At 41.5% G+C, this 24,730-nt stretch overlaps 1 protein-coding gene and 1 long non-coding RNA gene across 7 annotated transcripts in view; one reads left to right on the forward strand and one right to left on the reverse strand.

The window, feature by feature from the left end:
• Positions 1–24,730, forward strand: part of CDON (cell adhesion associated, oncogene regulated) — a 119,592-nt gene that overhangs the window by 47,591 nt on the left and 47,271 nt on the right. For 3 of the 6 annotated variants that reach the window (XM_053367823.1, XM_053367828.1, XM_053367827.1), the window contains exon 1: positions 9,257–9,492. The exons of 1 other annotated variant lie outside the window; for it this stretch is intronic. The gene's annotated coding sequence lies outside the window, so the exon portion shown is untranslated. Of the gene's footprint in view, positions 1–9,256; positions 9,493–9,604; positions 9,772–13,320; positions 13,528–24,730 lie in introns of those variants that run through there. 2 more of the 6 variants (XM_053367826.1, XM_053367824.1) reach the window with 2 other exon arrangements.
• Positions 17,142–19,969, reverse strand: LOC128403166 (uncharacterized). Its single transcript, XR_008327883.1, has 2 exons — positions 19,839–19,969; positions 17,142–17,257 (listed from the first exon to the last, which is right to left on the reverse strand). It is a non-coding gene; the product is annotated as an uncharacterized LOC128403166 (long non-coding RNA).

The raw sequence follows: 24,730 nt of genomic DNA on the forward strand, positions 1-24,730 counted from the left end.
CCACTGATCAACTCTGGCTGATAGAGGGTTGTGCCAATTCACATCATGGGTTAGTTTACTATTATCTATAGTTATTGATGGTGGCTTTCTAAAGTTTCAGACAGGAGTCTTTTCCAGCTATACCTGAAGATACCTGAGATTGAACCTGGAACCTTTTGTCTGCAAAGCATGTTTTCTGCCACTGAGCACCATTTATCCATCACCTGCTACCTGATTCTTTTAATTGACGATACCAAGGATTCAGCCTAGGACTTATTGCCTGCAAAGCATGTATCTTACTATTCAGCAGCATCAGTGATCAGAGAGCTCGTTGAATAGGCAGAATCCCAATTATGTTTGCAGAGTCCGTGCTTACGCTCTCTGGGTGTGCAAGTAGGTCAGGGATCACAAACTTTTTTGGACTTGTGGGCCCATTTTGAATTTTGAGAGGGTGCTGAGGTGCCAGTCACAAAACGGCTATCATGGAGAGGGTGGGCACCACACAAAATGGTTTATCTGGAGTAGTGTGGCATAACACAAAATGAGAGGGACAACCACCCCCAGGAAAAAGATGCATGGTAGTCACTCTCATTTCACAGAAACAGTTTTGAAAGTACCTGAATTTTTTGCCCCATAACTTTCTAGGAAGGCTAGAAGCTTTTTTCTTTTTTCTTTTTAAATGAAAGCTCAGAGTCTGGGCCACTTGTCCAGAGATACCTCTGAAGCCTTCATAGGTGTCACAGTCCCCCCCCCCCCCGGGCACAGAATTGGTTACTCCTGATATAGGCCCTTTCACAGGTTATGCTGAACTCAGGTATAGGGCAAGGCTAGCAAGCAAGCACAGTCCCACTGCCCCATCTACATGGAGTCACCACAAAGTGTGGTGTGGTCTGAGTGGTGGGAATGCACAGGAAGTGGGGTCCATTAATGGATCCAGCTGAAATAATTTCATGGCCTTGGCAGGTGGTGAACAGTAGAGTGGTTTCCCAAAGCTCTGTGTTCAGAGATTGGAGATACCATTTATCACAGGTAAGTTTTACTCCACGTAGACTCATTAAAATGAATGGGCCTAACCTGGCCATATGAATTGCGTTGGGTCTACTCTGAGCAAAACATAGATCCCACCCCAAGCTGTTTGTTCCAATCCAACAATGGAGATCCAGCATGAAGAAGACCTTCAGCGTGCATTGCAGATGTAGAGGAGAACCTCGGTGTGAATGCCATCTGCATCATGATGCTTATCCATATACGGTTCCCACAGGTGGGTGAGTCTATTGATGGAAACAGAGAATATAAGTCCACCAGGGAAGGTCCAGAACAGCAGTGGGGAACCTGTGGTCCTTCAAACGCAGTTGGTCTACAACTCCTGTTGTCCTTGGCCATTGGCCATAGTGTTTGGGGCTGATGGGAGTCCAACAACATGTGGAGAGCCACAGGGGTACATGATTTGAGTTGGGTCAATTTCCCTCTTGGTGTGGTCATATCAGTACCCTACATCTGGCAGAAACCCATTCTGAGAATGTGTTGATTAGTAAGTAATTAGATTTTAAAACATACCCACACACCCCTACAGTGAGCAGGAGGCTGTGTGCGGCTGGCAGCATAGCTAGTGTTTGAGAACAGCTCATTCCAAGGGGATTGTTTTAAATAGCAGGTCGTTAATCAAAAATCTTGTTTCATTAGAAACGAATATGGCATGTTAGTTTTTAATCTAATCGCCTATAAATTTCAGTTTGAGAATAATAATAATACATCTTCTTAAGTGGTGTGGCTGAGTCATTGGTGTCTGAGTAATGGAGTTTTGGATGGTGGGAAGAAAGCCCTCTTAGATCATATCTTTCAACAAGATTTTCTAGTATCCTCCCAGTCTTATTTCAAAATGTTTGTTTAAAGCGTGTTCGGTGCCCATTGTCATAGTAAGACAACATCTTTCCATGGGGCCACATGAAGTCTTTTTTGTCAAGAGCCACAGACAGCACTCTCCTTAAGCTATCTACAGCCTACCTTTAGCAATTTTGGTGTCCACCTCCTCTGCTCCTGTAGTTTCTCCTGGGACAAGGAATTATTGAATAATGGACCTTTTAAAAATTACAGCAAGAGTCACCGCATTAAGAGTCTGGCTACAGTACAAGGAATCTATTCAACTGATGCTTAAACTCATGGCCAAAAGCAGCTGCTCTGCCATGGCGTAAAAGGAACTTGCCATTAGCTGTCATCGAAAACAGCATGTCTCTATCCCAGCTGCTAGCAACATCAGCTTGCCTGTCTCTGTGCACAGGTGCAGAAGAAACTAGGCCTTTCTGAGTTCCCAGGACTCGGCCTGGAGAACGTCAACCCATCTCCAACATGTGGTTTGAGGGATTTCTATAGATTCTCAGCACAGGTTTCCCCCCACTAGTGATTCTTAAACTGTGTGTGGCAAAGGGGGCTGAGTGTGCTTTGATGAATGAAGTTACCATGCTTAATTTGAGATTTACGCAGGTTATCAATATATGTTGACTTTGTGATTCAACATTTACTAGTATTTAAACATGCCCATTGGAATGGGTAGTGTTTATTCGAAGAACTGCCAAGTCCCTTAAGATTCTGCCCAGTTATCAAGACCATCATTAGCTAGAGGATCAACTTGCAGGTGGCTGTCTTTTTTCCTCATATACAGGTTATATCAGGCTTCCTCAACCTCGACTCTCCAGATGTTTTTGGCCTACAACTCCCATGATCCCTAGCTAGCAGGACCAGTGTCAGGGATGATGGGAATTGTAGTGTCAAAACATCTGGAGGGCCGAGGTTGAGGAAGCCTGGGTTATATAATAAATACACTGGGCTACACTGTTATTTATTTTATAGGATAATTTTGGTTCTTCTGCTTCCCAGAAAAAGCCCAGAGAAAAACAAACAGAGCTAATTGAGGCTACCCAAGTACGATACAGTGTGTGGTGTGTGCGTTTGCAAGATGCAATGTTTGGCATAGCAGTTTTGCCCGATATAATACCTTCTTATTGAAGAAATAGAAATCTCCTAACAAGTTTTGCTGCAGCCTGGAAAACCATTCACAAACTTGTAAATCCCATTAACTTCAGTGACATAGCGGTTACAAGTGGTTTTCGGGCTCTGCCCTTGTTATTTTCAGTCATTTGGATTTATTGAAGGAGGGGAACTGGGGTGTCAAAGGCAAGTCACTCCACCTAAATAAAAACAAAGCCCTGAAGCAGAGGATCTTTTGTGATGAAGGATCACAGACAGAAGCTCTGTTGGTTCAGCTTCCTGGCTTCTGGCAACAGGTCAGGCAGAGTTAAGTGATTTAACTTTTTAGAAAGGAGTTAAGTCCTCTTTCAGGGCTTTTTTCTTGTTTTTGTTTTTTCTTAGGATTAGAGAAAATGTGGGTGTTTCCCCCCACCACTCCACCCTCCTCCTCCAGGCTTAATTCTGAAAGAATGCAGAAGGATGCATTCAAGGGTGCTGTCCCGAGGCACCCAACTTTAATCACAAGGTAAACCTTTTGTGGAGGTAGCCTAGTAGAAAAGACAGCCATTCTAGGGTGCTAATTAGCTCCGAGTTAAGCTTCTGACAAATCCAGCTGAAATAAATGTGGGATGGGAAACACATCCAGGAATGCAGGTAGAAGAATGTGAACGGAGGTGAATGAATAGCCTCCGCTGATTATACATCCCCTCCGCAGCACTCCGACAGACAGGTAGCGGGGGAGAAAGGACGTTTAATCTGAGACCATAGAAAATTGCATTGTGGCCTGCCTTTAAGGATCTCTGCCTGGGTTTTAGCTGCTGTCGTCAGCAGGACTGTCCTTTCCTTAGGGAACTGGAGGAGAGGCAGAGAGAGCACCATGCTGGGGTATAGAGTACATCCTGGCAGGGGCCTGGATTTGATTCACTCCCTTAGCATCATTATTCTCTACAGAGCAAAGAAATTTTAAAAAGGAGTATCTAAGTGAAGCAGGCAAGTGGAGTATCTAAGTGAAGCAAGCCACATTTAACAGAGGCGATATAGAGAAAACATGCTAGCCATGTCTTCTGTTCCTTGCAAATAAGTCACTTTTTGATTTGTCTTATTTTGTCATTGTTTTGTTTGCAGAGATTTGCTCGATGAATATACATTTGCTTTTCAGCTTTTCAGCAGACTCAGCAAAACATTAACTAATGAGTAAGGAAACATTTCAGTATCCTCAAGGGCAGTTCTACTACACACACACACACACTTCATTTTAGTCATGCTTCAAGTTCATTTGAAAACTGATGTAATGTGAAATAAGCTCTTAAAACCGCCAGAAACAGCACCCAGTTGTTTAAAAACACAGTCTCAAAAAGAGCCCAAAGTTATTTCAGTAGAGCATAGTGGACAGAGCATTTAGACTGGAGAGACACATGTTCAAATCTCTGCCCAGCCATGGAGCTCCCTGGGTAGCCTTGGGCCAGTTTGTTGTTGTTTAGTCGTGTCCGACTCTTCGTGACCCCATGGACCAGAGCACGCCAGACACTCCTGTCTTCCACTGCCTCCCGCAGTTTGGTCAAACTCATGCTGGTAGCTTCGAGAACACTGTCCAACCATCTCGTCCTCTGTCGTTCCCTTCTCCTTGTGCCCTCCATCTTTCCCAACATCAGGGTCTTTTCTAGGGAGTCTTCTCTTCTTATGAGGTGGCCAAAGTATTGGAGCCTCACCTTCACGATCTGTCCTTCCAGTGAGCACTCAGGGCTGATTTCCTTAAGAATGGAGAGGTTTGATCTTCTTGCAGTCCATGGGACTCTCAAGAGTCTCCTCCAGTCCATAATTCAAAAACATCAATTCTTCGGCGATCAGCCTTCTTTATGGTCCAGCTCTCACTTCCATACATCACTACTGGGAAAACCATAGCTTTAACTATACAGACCTTTGTGTGCTTTATTTATTTACAGGGAGTCTGTTTTTATTCATTTGGTGGTGGTGGGCGTATTCAAAAGTGGTATCCCACACCAGGCATTGTGGAATCATAGAGTTGTAGAGTTGGAAGGGACCCCGAGGGTCATCTAGTCCAACCCCCTGCAATGCACCATGACAAATGGCCATCCAGCCTCCGCTTAAAAACCTCTGATGGAAGAGTCCACCACGTCCCAAAGAAATCCATTCTTGTCGAACCGCTCTTCCTGTCAAAAAGTTGTTCCTGGTGTTTAATCTCCTTTCTTGAAACTTGAAGCCATTGGTTCGAGTCCTACCTTCCAGAGCATGAGAAAACAAGCTTGCTCCATCTTCCAAGTCACAGCCCTTGAGATAGCTATCATATCTCATTTCAGTCTCCTCTTTTCCAGGCTAAACATACCAAACTCCATCAACCATTCAGAGTTTCAGACCCTTGATCATCTTGGTTGCCCTCTGCACATCTTCCAGCTTGTCAATGTCTTTCTTAAATTGTGGTACCCAGAACTGGACACAGCATTCCAGGTGTGGTCTGACCAAGGCAGAATAGAGTGGCACTATTGCTTCCCCTGATCTGTGTAAGAATTTAGGCTGCAGTCCTAACCCTCTTACCTAGGAGCAAGCCTCACTGACTTCAGCAGGACTTATTTCTCAGTTGGTTGAATTTACTTATATGCCACTCTTGCATAATGGGCTGCACCCAAAGTGGCCTACAGCAAACATCCAAAAATCAAAATACAAATATACAAAATATAGAGCATGTCAGTAAATTTCAAAAATGACAATTTAACAAACACAGAATAAATTCAGTATTACCACAATACACACACCACAATATAGGTTTAAGTACATAAATACAAAGCAAAACAAGAGTTAACTGACAGTAAAGTTTCTGGTTCTAGTTTTCCTGTGCTCCAAGCAGCTTGGCTTACAGCTCAGAGGGGAGGGGGTCCTCTCACCAGGCTAGATGACACATACAGCTGGCTCCCAAATCCTTACTCCAGAGGAGGCTGGCAGCAGCTAAAAGCAGAAGTTGGGCAGGGCAATGATGGTCAGTCCCTTCCCTAGCATCCTAGTGCATATCTTATTGGTTAGGAGTTCACTGTTGGTATAAAGTTTATCCATGAATTCTTATGGAAGCAACAACCTTTTATTTTCACTCCTTGAAAGAAATGTTTTCGCTAATAGTATTACAGTTTATAAGCACTTATGTGGATGAGAACCAGCTATTTCCTGAGATCCACTTTTCCCCAAGACTCCATTATATTTATTTTAAAACTTGGTGGAGGTGAGTTTTTGAAAATGCTTTGCTTAATTTAAACCCTTTGTTTTCGCTTCACTATTAATGTCAATATATATGGCCTGTAACAAAGAATCTTGTTTTGTCTAGCGACGTTGATCCTTCCAAAAATGCTTATTTTTAGAACGCCTAAAAGTCAGCCAAACATGCAGCAGTCACAATCTGTCTTCTTTTAGACAGGAAAAATACAAGCTTCTATTGGGTTTTTGTTTGTTTGTTTGTTTCGTTGTCAACTCCACAATGTTCAAGTGGATTCTAACCACAGCCAGATGACGTATAATGTCACTAGGGTGGTTGTGTGCCCTAATTTACAATGGGCAGTCCTCTATTGGGCTGACACTCCTCTATTGGAAGAGTCCAAGTCTCGTTTAAAGAGAAAGAACCCCAAGAATGGTGAGCAGGTGCCATGAAGTTTGAGATCAACAGTGAACACCTGCACAGAAGAAAAAGCAGACACCTGGCCATAGTTGTTCCCACTACTGTGAGATGTATTTTAGTTAAATGATAGCAATTCTTCCTAATTCTACATCATTACATATAAATTGGGGATGCGGGTGGCACTGTGGGTTAAACCACAGAGCCTAGGACTTGCTGATCAGAAGGTCAGCGGTTCGAATCCCTGCGATGGGCTGAGCTCCCGTTGCTCGGTCCCTGCTCCTGCCCACCTAGCAGTTCGAAAGCACGTCAAATTGCAAGTAGATAAATAGGTACCGCGCCGGCGGGAAGGTAAACGCCGTTTCCGTGTGCTGCTCTGGTTCGCCAGAAGCAGCTTAGTCATGCTGGCCACATGACCCGGAAGCTGTACGCTGGCTCCCTCGGCCAATAAAGCGAGATGAGCGCCGCAACCCCAGAGTCGGTCACGACTGGACCTAATGGTCAGGGGTCCCTTTACCTTTACTTTTTACATATAAATTAGATACGGAAGTTCTTTGCAAATCTGTGTCCTCTTTTGAGGTGATACATTTCCACTCTTTTTGGGTGCTATATAAATGAGCACCCCAGCTGGAGCTAGCTGAATTGCCCATGGTGTATTGTCATTGAAGATTTAGAAATATTTTATGACTGTTCTTCCTCATGTCTCTATATGTTAAAGGAGAGAGATAGTTGGAGAGGCTAAACAAACTTATTAGGGAACAAGCCCCATTGGACACAATGGTCTTAATTCCAAATAAACATGTATCGGAGACAGAAGGCATGTTCAGGACTGTATGTTTGCATGAGTGACCAAAGGTAAACTTGATCAGAACAAGAGTTACTGCAGGAGCTACTCAAATGCTACAGCTACTAGAAAGTAAGATCATCACTCCTGGGATGGTAATACATACAGGATAGGGGTGCATGCATTCTTGAGCAAAGATAAGATACTGCGTTGAATTTCATGAATGCACATTTCAATTTTTTCCTTTCATTATGAATGGGTAAGTGTGGCAAGGAAAGGAATCACAATAGCAAATGAGAGCAGGACTGTACTCTGTGTATCAAGTGTAGAATTTTATTTATGGCATTAGAATTACACTGGCCTTGTGCCAGTGCAAAAAAATCAAGCCCGTGGCACTCCTTTCAAGGTTTTCAGCTTCCCCAAGGAGAGTAGTTCTAGTTAGCAAATGAGTAGCTTTATTTATTTATGACACATGGCCATTTTTAATTTCAGAATTTGTTGTGCATATCATCACTGTGGCCTCTGGGGACATCAGGCATAAAAGTGAACCTCTGATATATAGCATTCCGTGCTGCTGCTGGTAAAACTCAGCCTTGCAGAAGACTTTCAGAGAATTTACTAGCTCACCTGTCTACAGCTACAGGCCATCAAGCAGGCCCAGCAGCAAGTTGCCCTTTGTTTATTTTTGTTTAATTGCTACCTTTATATCTCTCCTTTCTTCCATGATGCATAATTCCCAGACAGACTCATCAGGGGCAGGAGCAGAGTGACTGACCCAAGGATATTCAGTGAGCTTCATGGCTGAGTGGGAGGATTTGAACCCTAGTCCCCCAGGCCCTAGTCTGTCACTCTAACCACTGCAGCACACTGCCTCTAACATATGTGAGCCCTGTGGTGCTCTGGTCACTTTAAACTGCTATCATATGCCTCTATGCAGTGCTTTTTTCCTTAAAAAATGTTTAGGGATACTCTCACTTTGACTCAAGAAAATCACAATTTTATAGTCCAAATCAGGGAAAATACAGCAAATGGACAAAAGTGCAAAAAATGTTTAGGGGTATGCATCTCTCTGCGTCCCCCCAGAAAAAATCACTGCCTCTATGAATAAATAACGCACGTAATTTTTTAAAAAATCGTTTTTATCCCACACCTGCTTACCTAGGAGCATGTCCCACTAAACTAAATGGGGCTTATTTCTGACACTAGGATCGCAGCGTTCATCTCAATAATGTTCGCAGCGATAAAGCCCACAGCAAACCATACACAAACTTCACACGTTGCTGGATCTCATTGAGAAAACTGGAGGTCAAACAGAGTTACACATGCCCGCAGCTCCGCCTCCTTTTCTGGACGGCAACGCCCATGTTCGTACGGGGGGTGGGGTGGGGAGAAACACCTTCGCTGTTCCTTCTTCCTAGGACTTCCAAGCGGCGGCGCCCCGCTTCAAAGCCAGCCGTTTCCTCCGCAAAGTCGCCGCCCTCACATCTCCGCTTAAGCAACGGACGCGGCTCGGCCAGGATTGAGATTTCGCTCTTTTACGCACGCACCCCCCCCCACCTTCCATTTGTTTACGCCATTGGTACATTCCAAGAGTGTTGCGGTGGCGGGAGGAGGGAGGAGCGCGGGAAGGCAAAGGAAACCGCCGTTTGGCTGAGCGAGCGCGGTGGGCGGCGCTTGAGGCGCGAGCCTAGCCGTTTTGGCTCCAGAGGAGAAGAAGGAGGAGGAGGAGGAAGGCGGAGCCTCGAGCGCGCGCCTCCCGCTCCCTCTCCGTCTGTGAGAGGCTGCGCTCGGGCGCGAGCGGGCCATGGGGCGGGGCTTAACGCACCCACCCACCTACCCTCGCGAGCGGAGCCGAGCGCGCGCCTGTGGCTTGCTGGCTCGCGCGGGCGGGCGGGCCGGCGGGCGCGCGCGCGTTCCCTCCCTCAGTTCAGTCAATCAGTCCGTCAGTGCTTGAGAGTCGTGTGTTGTTCGTTGGCGGCGGCGGCGGCGCAGGACGGGACGGTCTGCTCTGGCCGGTTGGTCGGTCGGTGTTGGATGGAGGGTCCCGTCCGCCTCGCCTGCTCTCTCTGGAATGTACTGGGGGGCGGCTGCCGAGTGGGAGCGAGGGCTCTATGGGCGCAGGCAGCGCCGCTGCTGCCGCTGAGGAGAGGTGAGAAGGAGGGGAGCCGCGGGGGGGGGTGGGGGGTGGGGGCGGGTTGGCTGCGGTGGGTGTGTTAAAAGCCGGTGAGGGGATAAAGAGAGGCCGAAGAAGTGCCGGGGCTTCGGGCCGAATGCCTTGAGCCCGGCCAGCCCTGGGTGTGCGCGCGTACGTGTGAATGCGGGCTTGGAGTTACAGGTCACCTCAGGAGGACAAGTGTAGGGCCGGGGGACGCTGCTGCAGCTGCTGAGGGCCCTCAGAGAGGAGGAGGTGGTGCTCTTCAGTTAAATGGTGAGGCTCGGTGTTTACAATCGGTTCGTTTTTACGGCTACGTGTAAAGAAAAAACCTCGGATCGTCGTACACTGTACTGTGAACCGGGAAGTGGGGGCGCGTTTGTGTGTAAACGAATCGGATCCGAAGCAAGAGCCGGGTGTTAGCTGCAGGCTGATTTTGGCGGGGACACCCCCACCCCAATGCACAACACCCACACACACCCTGTAAAAAACCCAACAACACGGGTCATCAATGTGCGAAACAAATAAACACGTGCGCACATGTGTGACACCTTTAAAGGCTCGCTGATTTATTGTGCGAGTAAGCTGATGTGGGCTACGTGCAGCAAGCAGCCCACTCAATCAAGGCAAGAAGCAGTTAGGTTTTGCGCTGAGGCGGGAGCATCAGCAATGTTTCATGGCACCTGGAAGACAGTTTTATCCGGGATGTTAGCTTCACGAAAGCTGCTGCCATAATAAACCTGCTCCTCAAAGTTATTTAAATACACGAAGCATGATCCAGCCAGCCACATTTAAGTTGGATCACAGTTCATGAAAGTGGGATTCTGTAGCCATGTAAACTTATGCCACAATAAGTATATTGCTTTTAAATATGTTATAGAAGTGAGGCTTAGGTTTCTATTGTATTCTGGTGTTTATATTTGGTTTCAATGCATGTTTCATGTTACAAGGTACAGATACTTCTGTGTATATGTGATATGTGTTTGCTTTAATAAGCTACCATGTCTACTCCTCTGGAATTTGAGGAAATAAAGTTTGTTTAATCTGAAATAGTTTCTCGTTTCCACATGCATCTGCCCAGGGGAAAGTAATTGGTGTGGAAGTACCTTTTTAAATCCTAGAAGTGTGAAAAGGAAGAAGCATTATGACTTTAGTCTTTAATTCTGGGTGTCATTTTTGATATCACGGTATCCATCCTCTAAGGTTGGCACTTGAAGAAAAGATCTGTTTGTTGTTGAGTGCATCCAAGCTTTCCCCCTATATACAAAGGGATGAGCACCTCTTACTCAGCTGTACTTTTCTGCAGAGTGCATATGCAAACTAACACTGGGGTTCTGGAATAACCAGCGCCTCCTGGTTCCATTTATAAATGTGAAAGGGGTTGGGGGGGGAGGGTGGAGGCAGATGATTCTGCTTAACAATTTCTTAACTTTCATTTTTACCTGACAATGGATGAAATATTTTGATTGGTATGAATATACCCTCTTGCATTTGATTACTTTACTTTAAAGTAAGTTAGCCCAGTACAAGACATCACTTTTTATGTCTTCTGCCCCCATTACATTATACTTCCTTTAATGTAAAAAAATTCTTCTGCCTGCTTTTTGTTACCTGACTTTGCAGTCAGGGATAACCTTACCTGATTGTGTTCCTGTCATTTATGATGCAGTTTCAAAAGCTCTAGTGTGTATATGTGGAAGGAAGAATACCTGTGATTACCTGTGTGAATTGGAAGGTATTCTGTTCCTTCTGGTTAAGGCATGGATGCTGTATATCCATGACCAAATCCCATAGAAGCAGATAATTGGATCCTAAGCAGCTGCCATGTCTGCAGTCTTCTGATGCTGTCTTGATCAGAAACTTGCTTTTGATAGAGCCAAAAGCAGTTCCTGGCACTTCAATGGGAAATGTGATTGAGAAGCTTGGTTGTCAACTTCAAACTGTTTTAAGTTCTGGCACATCTCTTTATGAACATGAAATTGTAAGCTGCATCTTGTTTTTCTTAAAAAGTATTTATAGCAGCTACATGTTGGGAGTTCTTCTCATTTGGGCTGAGATGAAACATCACATTTTGTCTGGAAAGTTTAAATTAACTGTTGTTAACTGCTGCTTAACTAGAAAGCATTCTTACCAGGAGCAGCCTGCATTGCCGCTATCTGTTATGCACATGTTAAAATTGCAGTGTCCAAATGAGTTGTGTGGAAGAACGATATAAAATAAGAAAAGTTTGTTTCTCTGTACTGTACCTAATTTCAGAGGAACAGTTTGCTTACTTAATCAGGAACATAATTCGCTGTGACTTGTGGGTTTACATAAGAGAATTCTTAGCATTAAGTTCTTTCAGCATCTTAATTAACCAAACTTGCAGGAGATTGATGCCTCAATCTTCTGTTCCTGGAGGCTATCTCTATTGATTTCTAAGCAGAGTATTTATGATTCTGTGTCAAAACACTTGTGTTTGTGTCAAAATGAGATCAGTTGTGATTTTAACCCTGTATCACTCTTAACAGAGGCTTGGCTGGTTTTAAAACTTTGTATTCAAATATGATTTTTCCTGTGAAAAGAACTCTACAGTGTCATTTAGTTTTCTCAAAAAGGACACAGTAAAGAGCTGGATCATGTTGCTTTAGTTTGTAGGTTTCATAATCCTTGCCCAGTCTAGCAGGTGGTTTGACTTTCAAGTGAATTAAATTGATTGTTTAGACAGCCAGGTCAGCAAAACAGTACAGAATGAGTTTTCTATGTACCAGAGCAAGAACTGTTGTACTCCTTCTACTGTCAAAGTGAGAGAGGAATTAGTACTGAACTCAATTTAGGAGGCCTATAATCTGATGTTTTTCCATGTTGGATAAAAAACATGCAGACCTATTTTGATGTATTTTTACATTTTTTTGTGGGGCGAGTGTTTCTTTTTAATTATAGCATGTACATAACCTAGGGGTTGAATCTAGTTCATTATGACCTATTATCTGACAGTTTCCTTTCACAAGTAATAATGGTTGTAGTCTGTCTGCAGCGCATTTTAAACAGGATTTAGGGCAATATTATTTTAAATGTTAATGTTCTCTAACTGTGAAATATCCCTTGACTTTTAGCCATAAAAGTTATTTCCCAGGGCCATTTGGCACATATCTCCTGATTTTCAAAACTCATAGTATTCAGCAACATCGGTGTCATGTACAAAGAGATTTCATTTTGAAGGTTAAAAATCTAAAGGAAAAATTAATCACTGCTAGCTTGTTTTCATGCTCAAAGAGTTAAGCATGAATGTCTTGCTGTTAAAATGAAACCATGCAGCATGCAATAATAGGAAACATCCCTTTGTAGAATATGTAACATTTTGTATGATTCTTTTTATATTTCCTTAGTTCCCTTTTTCAGCCTTGCGATGTACAGTATCGCTGTCACGCACAATCTGGGTAATAGTACTGAGGTGATATTAATGTGACTCTTTAAAATCAAACTAATTATATCTGCCTGAAAGAGCCACATTAGTGTGATTCTTGCTCCCTAGTGCTTTTTTGGAGCCCTGGAGACAACCTAGTGAATAGGGCTGAAAATTCATTCTGTATTTGATTAAATGGAACAGACTCGTTGCTTCTTACCCCAGCAGGGGCTATGAGATCTCTTGATCCCCGAAGCGGCTCATAGACCCTGGGAATTCCATTAGCAAGCACCTGAGGAATTTCTGCCCTGCAGTGCCTTTTTTTGTAATACGGGTGGGGGTGGGGAAAATAGAACAAGAAGTATATCACTCTTGATGATGAGTGGGGGAGGCTACACCAGAAGAATCTGTATGTTGGCAGATCTAAAATCAAGGCATGACTTAACAGCTTATCTAGTGAGAGAAAAGCCCAACCCCAAAGAATACGAATAGTTAGACACTGATGTTTAAAGAGAACTGTACTTTACTTAAGGCACTGAAATTAGTTCAACCACCCTTATTATTGAAACCATCACTTATTTCTCAGTCTGAAGAAGCAAACCGGTGGCAAACCATTATCAGTGCAAGCACTTAGACTTGTGGAGTGGGTGAGTCTTTTTAATAAGATAGAATATAACAGGCAATGGTGTGTATTTTTTATTTGCCAGTTAATATAAATTTGGTTTTTTAATTATTTTTAATTATTTTAATCATATTTGTGGTACTGTTTAAAGCATAGATTTTTGCTGAGAGAAGCCTCTAGAGCACTATTTTGATCACACTGATTTTTTTTAAAAGTCTGAATAAGTAACAGATTCTTGGTAATTAACCTTTTATTTGTATACTTTTCATCTTCCCCCACAGGAAAAATACTGGTAATTGAAGCATTTCTCAATAGTTCCAAGTTTGTGTTCATTATCTTTTTATCTTAAATTTTTGATAACATATGCAAATGGTATATGATTTGTATGCAACAATATATATGGATTGCACTATACATGTTTGATCATTTGGTGATTATCATATTTCTATATTGAATGGTATATTTCTTATGTGGTCCATTGTTTCCATTTACAATTTGTACATGGAATTTATGTCTATTTTTTAGACATAATTCATTAAAACAACTAATGTACTTAGCAATTGAATATTGCACCTTGCCTGAACATAATCACAAAGATTGCACAGGTAGTCTTGTGTAATGTGGCTTACTTTTAAGGATGACAATCCCTTCTCTAAATACATACTCCCCTCTACCTGCTCCAGTTTTTAAACATTATTTTTTAATTGACAAGGTTTAGGAAGCGAAGCTTATTCTTTAACATGATTCTTGGAGGATGTGCTAATTTCAGGGTTTAGATTTTCTGTTGTTATTTGTGTATGTACATTAAATGTGGAAATTGTATTGATTTGATTTACAGCACCAGCAGTGCTTTTTCTTCTTCTAAAGAAATGTTTAGGGGTACTCTCATTTTGACTCAAGAAAATCACCATTTTATAGTTCAAATTGGGAAAAATAAATACAGTAAATGGAGAAAAGTACAAAGATTTGCAAAATGTTAAGGGGCATGCATCACTCCAGGAAAAAGCACTGAACATCAGTATTGGCTAAGATTGTCTCTGGTACTGTCTGGGTTTGGAATCCAATTTTAGTAGTTGCACTGACAAACATTTCCAGTAGCATTTCTAGTTTATCATTTGGATATTTTAAAATAGAGCATATGAAGGGGGAAGAAAAATGTAAGTTCCTTAGATTTACGTAATTCAATCGGTTGCATGAAATATACTTCTGAAGTAAGATTGAAATATTATTTGTTTGTAAGTTTCATTTAAGCATAATTAGGTATGATGTGGGCTAACAAGTATAATAAATAGCTTAAATGTCAGCCTGGTAAAAGCACAAAACAGTGGGAAAATGATAAAATGGTATTATATTGATTGACACAAGAGCTAATATTTTAGGATTACAACTGAATCGTGTAGTCCTAACATTTGAAAGTAAGATTTTATTTCCAAAACAATTTTTATTCTGAGAAGTTGGCATACTCTGTTCATGGTCTGCAAACATTGATCTTCTCTATTTCTGTTTAGTAAAATTATCTAGTTTGTGATGTTTACAAAATTCTTTTCAGCTATGCAGAACATTGGCTGTGACATACTCCCTCTGCTGGTCAGCTGCAAAGGCAGCACTATTTGTGAATACAGTACCTGTTCAGGAAACTTTAGAGTAGTAGACACTTTTCATGTTTGATAGTACAACAGCTATAACTTTAGGGAAACAAAGAAAACAGTAATTTGGGAGTCATACAAGCACTACTATCTGTCTGTTAGAATGTAAATTCAAGATTCTTGATTTCAGCTTTCTCTTTTAGAATGGGTTCACCAAAGCACGAATTGCACACACATGCATTTGTTATCAAAATACAAAAAATATATGCACTGTATTCTGTACATTAGAAGATTAAAGCTTTTAAAAACTAGATGGGCAGTCAGTCCATGTCAAGTTATTGGCACAATAAAACTATGCATTGAAAACCACAGAAACAAGTTCGGATAGTGACTTGAAGAAAGGGCACAGTTTTTAAAATGTAATGCTATCTTAGCATTGCAGCCAAGTCTGTTCTTTTAACGTAAAGTAAACTATCTTAAAGTAGCCTGGGGCATTTTATGTAGTACTGATGTCTGCCTTAGAAATGTGTCATAAGTGAGTATTCCAATCTATATTTTGTGTGGTAACTGATGTAGCGTTTGCTTTATGATGCCAGTTTTTGATGGTTTATTATGCTCAAGAACTTCAGCAAAACGTATCAGTAAATGGCAGGTAACTTTCTCTGTCTCTACTGAAAATGGTTTTTCTTGCTACCTGTAGGGTTTTACATGAGTCTACTGTCTACAGCGGTCTTGATGAGTCTTCCCCAACCTAGTGCTCTCCATATGTTTTAGACAACTCCAGCTGGCTGAGGCTGATGGGAATTAAGTCCAACAACATCTGGCGGGCAACAGGTTGGGGACGGCTGACATTAAGGTTTTAGAAATTAGTGGCCACTGAGAGAACAGCATGCTGGATTAGATGGACCCTTGGTCTGATCCAGCAGGGCTGCTTGTATGTTTGTATCCATAGAAAAGTAGGTGGCAAGTGGCAAAGCAGGGGATTGGTGTAAGTAAGCTGCACAGAGAGTGTGTGGAAGACAGCTGTTCTGAAAAATCAGGGGTGGAGTCTAGCTAATCTGCTGGGCATTGAGGATGCATGTGAGGCAGAGATGCACAGTGCACTGAGGGTTTACTTACCTCACTGCTTCAACAGTGGGGTTGTGATTTTATGACAAGTCCATTGAGGTCTGGGCATCTCTAAGGCAGTCATAACCAGGCAGGAAATGTATGTGATCTTAGAAGTGAGAAGGCAGCAGGCTGTGGGTTCTGATTCTGCCAAGTTTGTTGAGTGTAAAGGAAGAGAAGTGGGGAAGAGAAGTGGTGATTGTCATCCCTGTCTTTCTACCTGAGCCCTTTGTTGGCAGTATAGGCAGTGAACATACTCTCCTCACCCCTCACAGCATATATGCAGGAAGCATGATGTTGGCACAAGAGAAAGCGTGATGCAGTCAGCTGACATATCAGTAAGGGAGGGTGATGGAATAAGTTAGGCAGACAGATATGGGAGATAAACATGGGTGATGGAGACCATGTAACAGGAAAAGTGAGGAGAAATTTTCTCTCAGTCTACTATTTAGTAACTGTGGGCACATTTGTGTATTCTGTACCAGCCAGTGCATTAGGCGTGGGCTTCTAGGGTCCTAAATTGAACTATTAGAAGAATAAGTCTTGGAATCCAGTGTCAGCCTCCTGATGGTGCTCTCTGTGATTGAAAGTGAGGGCATGTTAGAGGAAGTCAGCAGCCTCTTCCTGCTTATGGAACTTCTTTCTTCCAGCATTCTATGAAACCCTGTCCTGTACTAGACAGATATGGAGAATGTGTCAGAGCACCACTTTTTTGTCCCTTATACCTCCCAGCTAAGACTATTCCAACCCATCATCCATTACAACTACGGTATATTTTGCAGTTTGGCAGTAGGCATGTCTTGATTCACCGGCAGTCCCCCTAACCTGAATCAGCTGCTCACCATTGCCAACAGCCCACATAACAGAGGCACAAATGCAAGGATCAGACACTGCAACAAGCCCAGATACAGATGCAATAAAATAGGTATTAAAGGACCTAATAATGTTAACCACAATATCAAGGGTTTAGTCACCTGCTTGTCTTCCAATATGACATACAGCATCATCTGCCAGTAATAGCCTTCTGCATTCTATACAGCATAGGGCAAACAGGTCAGTAGCCTTTATGCAAAGAAAGAGAGAGAAAACACAAATATTACATCAAAAAGGACCATATCCCATTGGAGAACATTTCACCACCACAGAATACTCTGTTACTGACCTTAAGTTGACCGTTCTTGAACAAAGAGAGGTGTTGATTAACTTGCAATGCCAGGATGTGTATGTTACTGTTCACAAAGCAATGTTGCTCATTGTAATTCTTTTACATACAGCTAAATGTTAATACATTTTTCACCATCTGCATTTCTTACATTTCATTTTCTGCTCATCCGACAGCTAATGTTTTATCTCTTTCTCTATAGTCATGTGTACTATATTGTAGCTACTCATTCAGCATCATATTCCATACATCTGATAAAGTGGACTTTAGTCCTTGAAAGCATGTGCCATAATAAATTAATTTTAAAGATGCCCCAAGACTTTGTTTTTTGCCTATGTTCTAAATAAAACAATCTAAATAAAATGTTCTAAATAAAACAATCAAGTTGTTGCTTGAATACCTGAGGCTACAATATTAGAAATTATTAAAAAGCAAATAATCACAAATCCTTAATTTAATTCTTCAAATCCCCATTTAGCATTCACAGAAGTTATAAAGCATTTGACTGCTGGTGCAAGACTTGCCTACCACTAAGTGGATTTATTTCTGGCATTATATCACATAAATCAGGGGCTGTACAAACAATGTTGATACCATGTAAATTTTAGAATAGCTGTAGCCTTCAATCCAAGAAATCTTTCTAATAAGACTGCTGAATTGTTGAAGGAATACTGAAATGATAGTGTTGTAAATCTGCTGTTCTGTGATCTGATGAAGCTGTTGAGATACATTTTGGAACATTAAAGCTTGATTTCCTCATGGAATCTTCTGCTGAGTTACCTGGAAATTTGCATTGGGTTTTGGTTTCCCAGAACCTGAAAGAATTACAGGAGGTTAAAAAGTGTGGCCCACCACTTCATTTGAAACTAGTATATATGCCAACAAAATGCAAGCAAGACTGAGTTTGGTGAAAATGTCGGTGAAGTATAGAATAAATAACATGAAGTCAAAACTTAACAGTTGCTCCTTTCTTACTCCGTATTGAGTCAGATTTAATTCGTCTCTACCATATGCTGGTTGAAATTCTGTGGAACTTGTGTTTGCTTTGTGTTCCCATTCATGGGACTTGTATTTTCCCTGTGGCCATGAATTCACTGAATTCTAATTACCTATGATGTAAGACAGTAGTAGATGACTGGGTGGCTATAAATTGTAGCTGCAGGTGTGGATTTAATAGATATATGTTCCTTTTATGGATCACAAATAGTATCTATAGTACAAGTTGCAACAGAAAATAAGACTTGATAAGCTGGCTTACTTTTGGCCTGTATTTTATAGAGTTGCCATAGTTTCTTGACAATGTCAGTGTAAGTACAGTTGAAAATTAAGTTATTAGTTATTTTAGAGTAGAGTTCAGATACCTATGCACAAGTGCTTAATGACTGGTGGATACTTAATAGCAGAACACAACCATTCTTTAGCCAACATGGATGCTAAACAGTGTGGTGTGATGGTTAGAGTGTTGCATCAGGACCTGGGAGAGCAGGGTTTGAATCCCCACTCAGCCATGAAACTCACTGGATGATCAATCTTAGCCTAACCTACCTCACAGGATTGTTGTGAGGATGACATGGGGTGGGGAGAGAGAACCATGTACACCACCTTGAGATCCTTGGAAGCTAAAGGTGGTATATAAATGTAAGCAATAATAAAAAATAATAATAACCCTGATGGATATGTTCTGCCTCCAAAGTTGGAAACCACAGGAGGGGAGAGTGTTGTTGTGCTCAGATCCTACTTGTGGGTTTTCTATACACATCTGGTTGGTCAGTGTGAGAACAGGCTGCTGAAGTAGATGGGCCACTGGCCTGATCCAGCAGTCTCTTTTTGCATTCTTATGTGTGTGTGTCTTCCTGTCATTTAAGTTATGGAATTTCCCAAAGGAACAGTGTTGAGGCATCTGAGCATTGTGATGGGATGAAGTGTCAGATCTCTACACTTGTTCTTTGGGCCTCCCTTCATCATATCTGAATGATCTTTAATGTCATTTTTCTAGTCTTTCAAACCAAATTAATAGGTCTTCAGGCCTCTACGTTGGCTCATCTTACTTTTCTCTCTATGCGATTGAATTTGAGACTACTTGAGAGATCATATTTGGATTCAAGCCTAGTTCTTGCTGTACACGTTAGTAGCTTTCTTTCTTTTTGAATGCAAAGTATCTAGCTATTGATTGCTTACACTAGTGAATGGAGTAAGGCTCTGTAAAGCTAAAAGAATTTCCTTACTGAAAATGCACCAACAGTCTTCTTGGTTTCTTCTTCTCTACAGGCAACTCTCCACTTACGCAGGGGTTACGCTCCAGGGACAGCGCATAAAGCCAAAATTGCATATAGTCAAAACACATTGGGTTGAGTAGGTGTGTAAGATTGTCAAAGCCTTTTCCCCTAGACACCTATTCCATTTCCGTCCATTCATTTATTTTTTAGCCAAGCACATAAAGCTGGATGTGTGCAAGTTAAATGCACACAAGTTGCAAGTTACCTGTGCTGCCGTGCTTGATTTGCTTTCTTGAGATGTGTGGACTGTTACTGGGTTGTTTATGCACTTCTGGCATGGCCTACCTTGTGTGTTCTACTCCATTCTTGTGACATACTTTAGTCAGAATGTTTTGGAATGTGGAATAATATACAGAAAATCATGCTTCTAGGTCAGAGGGTAGATGGTTCTATTATATCTCTAGGCCGCATCTGTATTCCATGTGCAAGTTCCATTAGACTGTCATTGGCCATACCTAAGAACCAGATGTGTTCGACATGGTTTAGTGTGCATTACATAGTCAGGGCCATATGCATGCCAAGTTTTAGAACAAAGCTGCTTTTTTGTGTGTCTCGTTATAACAATTGAATAATTAAAACAGTTGAAAATCCTGCCCTGCCCTATTCCTTCTATAGCTTGCAGATGTGTAATTTAGTTGACCTATGAGTTGAGTTCAAGAATGAAAATTTATAGACCTCAAGGCAAAATGTAAAAGGCTTACCAATTGAAGTGTGGCTCAGATAAATGGGTGGTGGCCGCTATCTAGCTTCGAAACATGTACAGCTTTTTGGTTTTTCAGAGGAGAAAAGTATTTCTCTCTAGGCATCACACCATAATTAGAATTCCTTACACAACTGTGTAATCATGTTGGCAACATGTCAGCAAAATGTGTACAGTTTTTTAGCTATGTGACCCACGGAGTCTTACAATGATGAGTTGCCCAACTTTTCTTAGCCTTTATAGTTTCCAAGAATTAAACTGTAGTAGAAATGTTGAAAAGTCAGGAGCAAGGAAATACATTAAAATATGTGTTCATTGGTCGGTGGTCATAATCAGTGGTCATAATTTCTAAGTTAAATCAATATTTTTTTAAGGGTTGCAAAAAACGCTTCAAAGTTTTCTGTTACCATTCTGTATGGCATAAAGAAAGAAAGTCTCAAAATGAGACTGGAAAAATGTAGTGAACTCTAATGAAAGAGTAAATGGACAATTTACTACATTATTTTGTTGAAACGTTCCTTGGGGGTGTAAATTTAGTTTATGGTGAATTATAATGCCTCTGAGGAGGGTTTATATTGATACTCATTGGACAGTTTACTGTTTTACTTGAGTTCGCTCCTATACCTTGTACCATTTTGAGGTTTCCCTCTTTCTCTGCTCTTTTGCATTTGGTTCTGTCCTTTTTTATTTAGTGTTGTAGCAGTTGTTTGTAGCCTTCTACTCTTGATCTATAATAAGCCTGGTTCATGTTGCAAGACACAAGATTTTCATAGTGACTTTCAATTTCAGTAGTAGATGGATTTATGTGAATTTAATACTTTCAGAAATAAGCCACCAGTGTATTTTGTTTCACAGTAACTTGCACACAGAGAATTTGTCTCAGGATTGTGGGTTTGAGACCTACGTTGGGTAAAAGATTCCTGCATTGGGTAAAAGAAGAAGAAGAAGAGTTTGGATTTGATATCCCGCCTTTCACTCCCTTTAAGGAGTCTCAAAGCGGCTAACATTCTCCTTTCCCTTCCTCCCCCACAACAAACACTCTGTGAGGTGAGTGGGGCTGAGAGACTTCAAAGAAGTGTGACTGGCCCAAGGTCACCCAGCAGCTGCATGTGGAGGAGCAGAGACGCGAACCCGGTTCCCCAGATTACGAGACTACCGCTCTTAACCACTACACCACACTGGCTCTCAACAGGGGTTGGACTAGGTGTCCCACATGGTCCCTTCCAACTCTACAGTTCTATGATTCTAAGTTTCTGTGAAATAAACTCCCTGGAAAAGTTCAAGAGTTCCTTCAAATGGTTGTGGTGTTTGATGAAACATGAAATGGTGCTTTGTGGCAAGTTGGCATATTTTTGTTCCTACTAGCTCATGCTGAAACTTGACTCGAAAAACAAAACACCCTAGTCTAGTCATAGTGAATCAGTGGAACACTTTACCTGTTGCTTTAAATTAAACCTTTTCCCAGGAAAGTGTTGTGACTTGTAGAATCTAGGAAAAAAATTTACTAGTGCACATCTGTGATTCAAGGTTGTAAAAGTGCTTGGTACACCCTTTATCTCTAGAGTTTGGTTTATCTTTAGTGCCTGACTCTGTTTTTAATTTAAATTTATATTTACCACTTTGAGAACTGAAGGTTCTCAAAGTGGTAAATATTAATATACTATTAAAATCAAACAAGGTTAGGAATGAAGTTACAGCAACAAAGTAAGCTTTAAAGCAACATATGGTCACCATCAGAGCACTAGTAGGAGGGACAGATAATCACAATAGCAAAGGCATGAAAAAAAATAGCAGGTTTTTTTTTTTACAAGATGTTGAAATGCCAATAAAGAGTGGGACAAACAAGTGTCTTGGGATTGGGAGTCACATAATCAGAGCAGTACACCTTGATACGTATAATTACTACATGCACAGTGATTTCCAAATTTGGGGCAGGGTGGACAATATCATATTTGTAAATGTTTTAAATGGAGTGTTGACTGCTTGATTCCTTCCTTGTTTTAGAACAGTGAAATAAACTTGGAAGCGAGTTTGTTGCTCATCAACTTTAATTCAGAGCATAAATGAAGGCATAACATTGTTGCTGGGTTATATAGATATCTCACGTTTAAAATAGGCATATTTGTTTCTGAACAGGGATAGCATAACCACTATAGTCCATGCATTTGTAATTTCTGGGCTAGATTACTACAATGTTCTCTATGTGGGGCTGCCCTTGGGTCTTGTGTGGAAGCTCCAGCCAAGGATGTGGCTGACAGCATGTGACAACATAGTTAAAACATTAGCATTGCTGCCAATCTGCTACTAAGTCAGGTTCTGGGTCCCAAGGGACCACCTGAACCCTTACATTCCAGACTGATCCCTGAGATAATCTGCAGGGGCATCATTAGTTGTTTCCTAAGTTGACGAGGCTCATTTGATAGTAACAAGAAGCCTTTTGTGTCACTGGAATACTTGTGGAATACTCTGCCAGTAGAGGTACCTTCTTTTTCAGCTTTTAAATCAGGGTTAGGCAACCTAAGGCTGGATGTGGCCCAATTGCCTTCTCAATCCGGCCCATGGACGGTCCGGGAATCAGCGTGTTTTTACATGAGTAGAATGTAATTTATTTAAATGTTATTTAAAATGCATCTCTGGGTTATTTGTGGAGCATAGGAATTCGCTCATCCCCCCAAAAAATGTTGTCTGGCCCCCCACAAGGTCTGAGGGACCGTGGACCGGTCCACAGCTGAAAAAGGCTGCTGACCCCTGTTTTAAATGCTTGCTGAATTTTTTTCTATTCCATGAGGCTTATGCTGGCAGCTACACATACATACTTCTGTAATACTTAACTGTTCTGGTTTTTTTTTTTTTACTGTAATTTTGTGTGTTTTTTATGTATAACTGTTGTAAACCACTGTGATACTTTTAAAAGAATAGCGGCATACAAATGTTCAAAACAAACAATTAAAGCATTTCATTATTGGTGTCGCACACAAGCCATCTAGTTGCCCAAGGTGAGCAGGTTCAAATGCCTGCATAACTATGGGATCTCTCTGCATGACTTTAGCAAATCACTTTCTTTCTGTCTCACTTATCTGTCAGGTAGTACTTGTGCACACAGTAGCATAAAGCTTGCTTAAACATATGTTCTTAATGGTTGCGTTCAGAGTGTTACAGTGACCTACAGCAGATGGTATTGGATTTTGATGAGGAAATTTTCCACATTCCTGCCTTTCCATATCATTTTGAAAAGGCATTCATTCAATCCCCTTCCCCCTTGTGGCCTGTGGAGATTTGTATTCATCTGGTTGCCTTTTCTGTATCAAGTGTCCATATTTATCATGAATAATATAAGGGATATCACACACCTCAAATTTAGTTGCTGTACCTAACTCCACCCTTTCTGCTCTTGGAATGTAAAATGACCCAAATCCAGAAGTTAGGGGAGCGAGGGAGTAAGATGTGCATAGCCAGACAACAGACAACTCAGTTGCTGTCAGCCCATTGAACGTAGTGAGACTTACTTCTGAGTAGACATGCATATACTTGTCTGTTCAGATTTAAACCATGCTATATTAATTTATTTTAGGAAGATGAGAGAGGGATAATAAACTGATTAGTTAATTCGTAGCTGTTACTAAACATACCTATAATAAATGTATTAATTAAATGGGTTTTCATAAAAGCTTATAACTGCATCCTGCATGGAAACTACCACTTTTTATACGTTCTTATTTATTGATTTCACTGCAGTGTTTGAAACTCCCATTGTTCTAGGCACATTTTGCAACAGGGAATTTCATTTGCGCGAGCAGTTTCTGAGCTCTGGGCGCAGTACTGCGCCAAAGATTTCAGATTAAAACTTCATAGTGGAAGGAAAGGAGGACCTTTTTCTGCCTCTCCACTTCCAGCTACTCTCTGAAGACTGGAGAAGAGACCCTCTTAAGAACATTAGGGGGGTGGGTAGGAAGAAGGATTCTTGTTATTAAAAAAGTGCCTTGACAGTCCATTGTTGCGCTCATAACCTAGGTTTAAGGTGCCATTTAGCTCCTAGCTTTCATATCTCAGTTTCTAACACTGTTATACTGATACGCAGTACTAGCTTTCTTCCAAGGCATTCCAATGTTATTTGCATTTTTAAAATACTAAAACAAACAAATGGTACAAAGTAGGGAACATTTTCTTCTTAGACCAAGTGGTGGTCTCTTCAAGAGCTGATAATCAGCCTCCTACCTTGAGCTTCTTCACTTCTGCCTTCCTTCAGGGCATACAGCTCTTAATTTGCCCCAAGCAAGGTGTTGGAAGAGCTACCCTAACAGTAATAGATGAAAGATGGCAGTTGTGGAAAAAGACAGCAGGCTTGAGGACTGTCTTCTGTTTGGTCTAGCAATTTTAGAACATTTTTTTTAATTTCT

Source organism: Podarcis raffonei, chromosome 15, assembly GCF_027172205.1.
Source record: "Podarcis raffonei isolate rPodRaf1 chromosome 15, rPodRaf1.pri, whole genome shotgun sequence".
Lineage (NCBI taxonomy): Eukaryota > Metazoa > Chordata > Lepidosauria > Squamata > Lacertidae > Podarcis > Podarcis raffonei.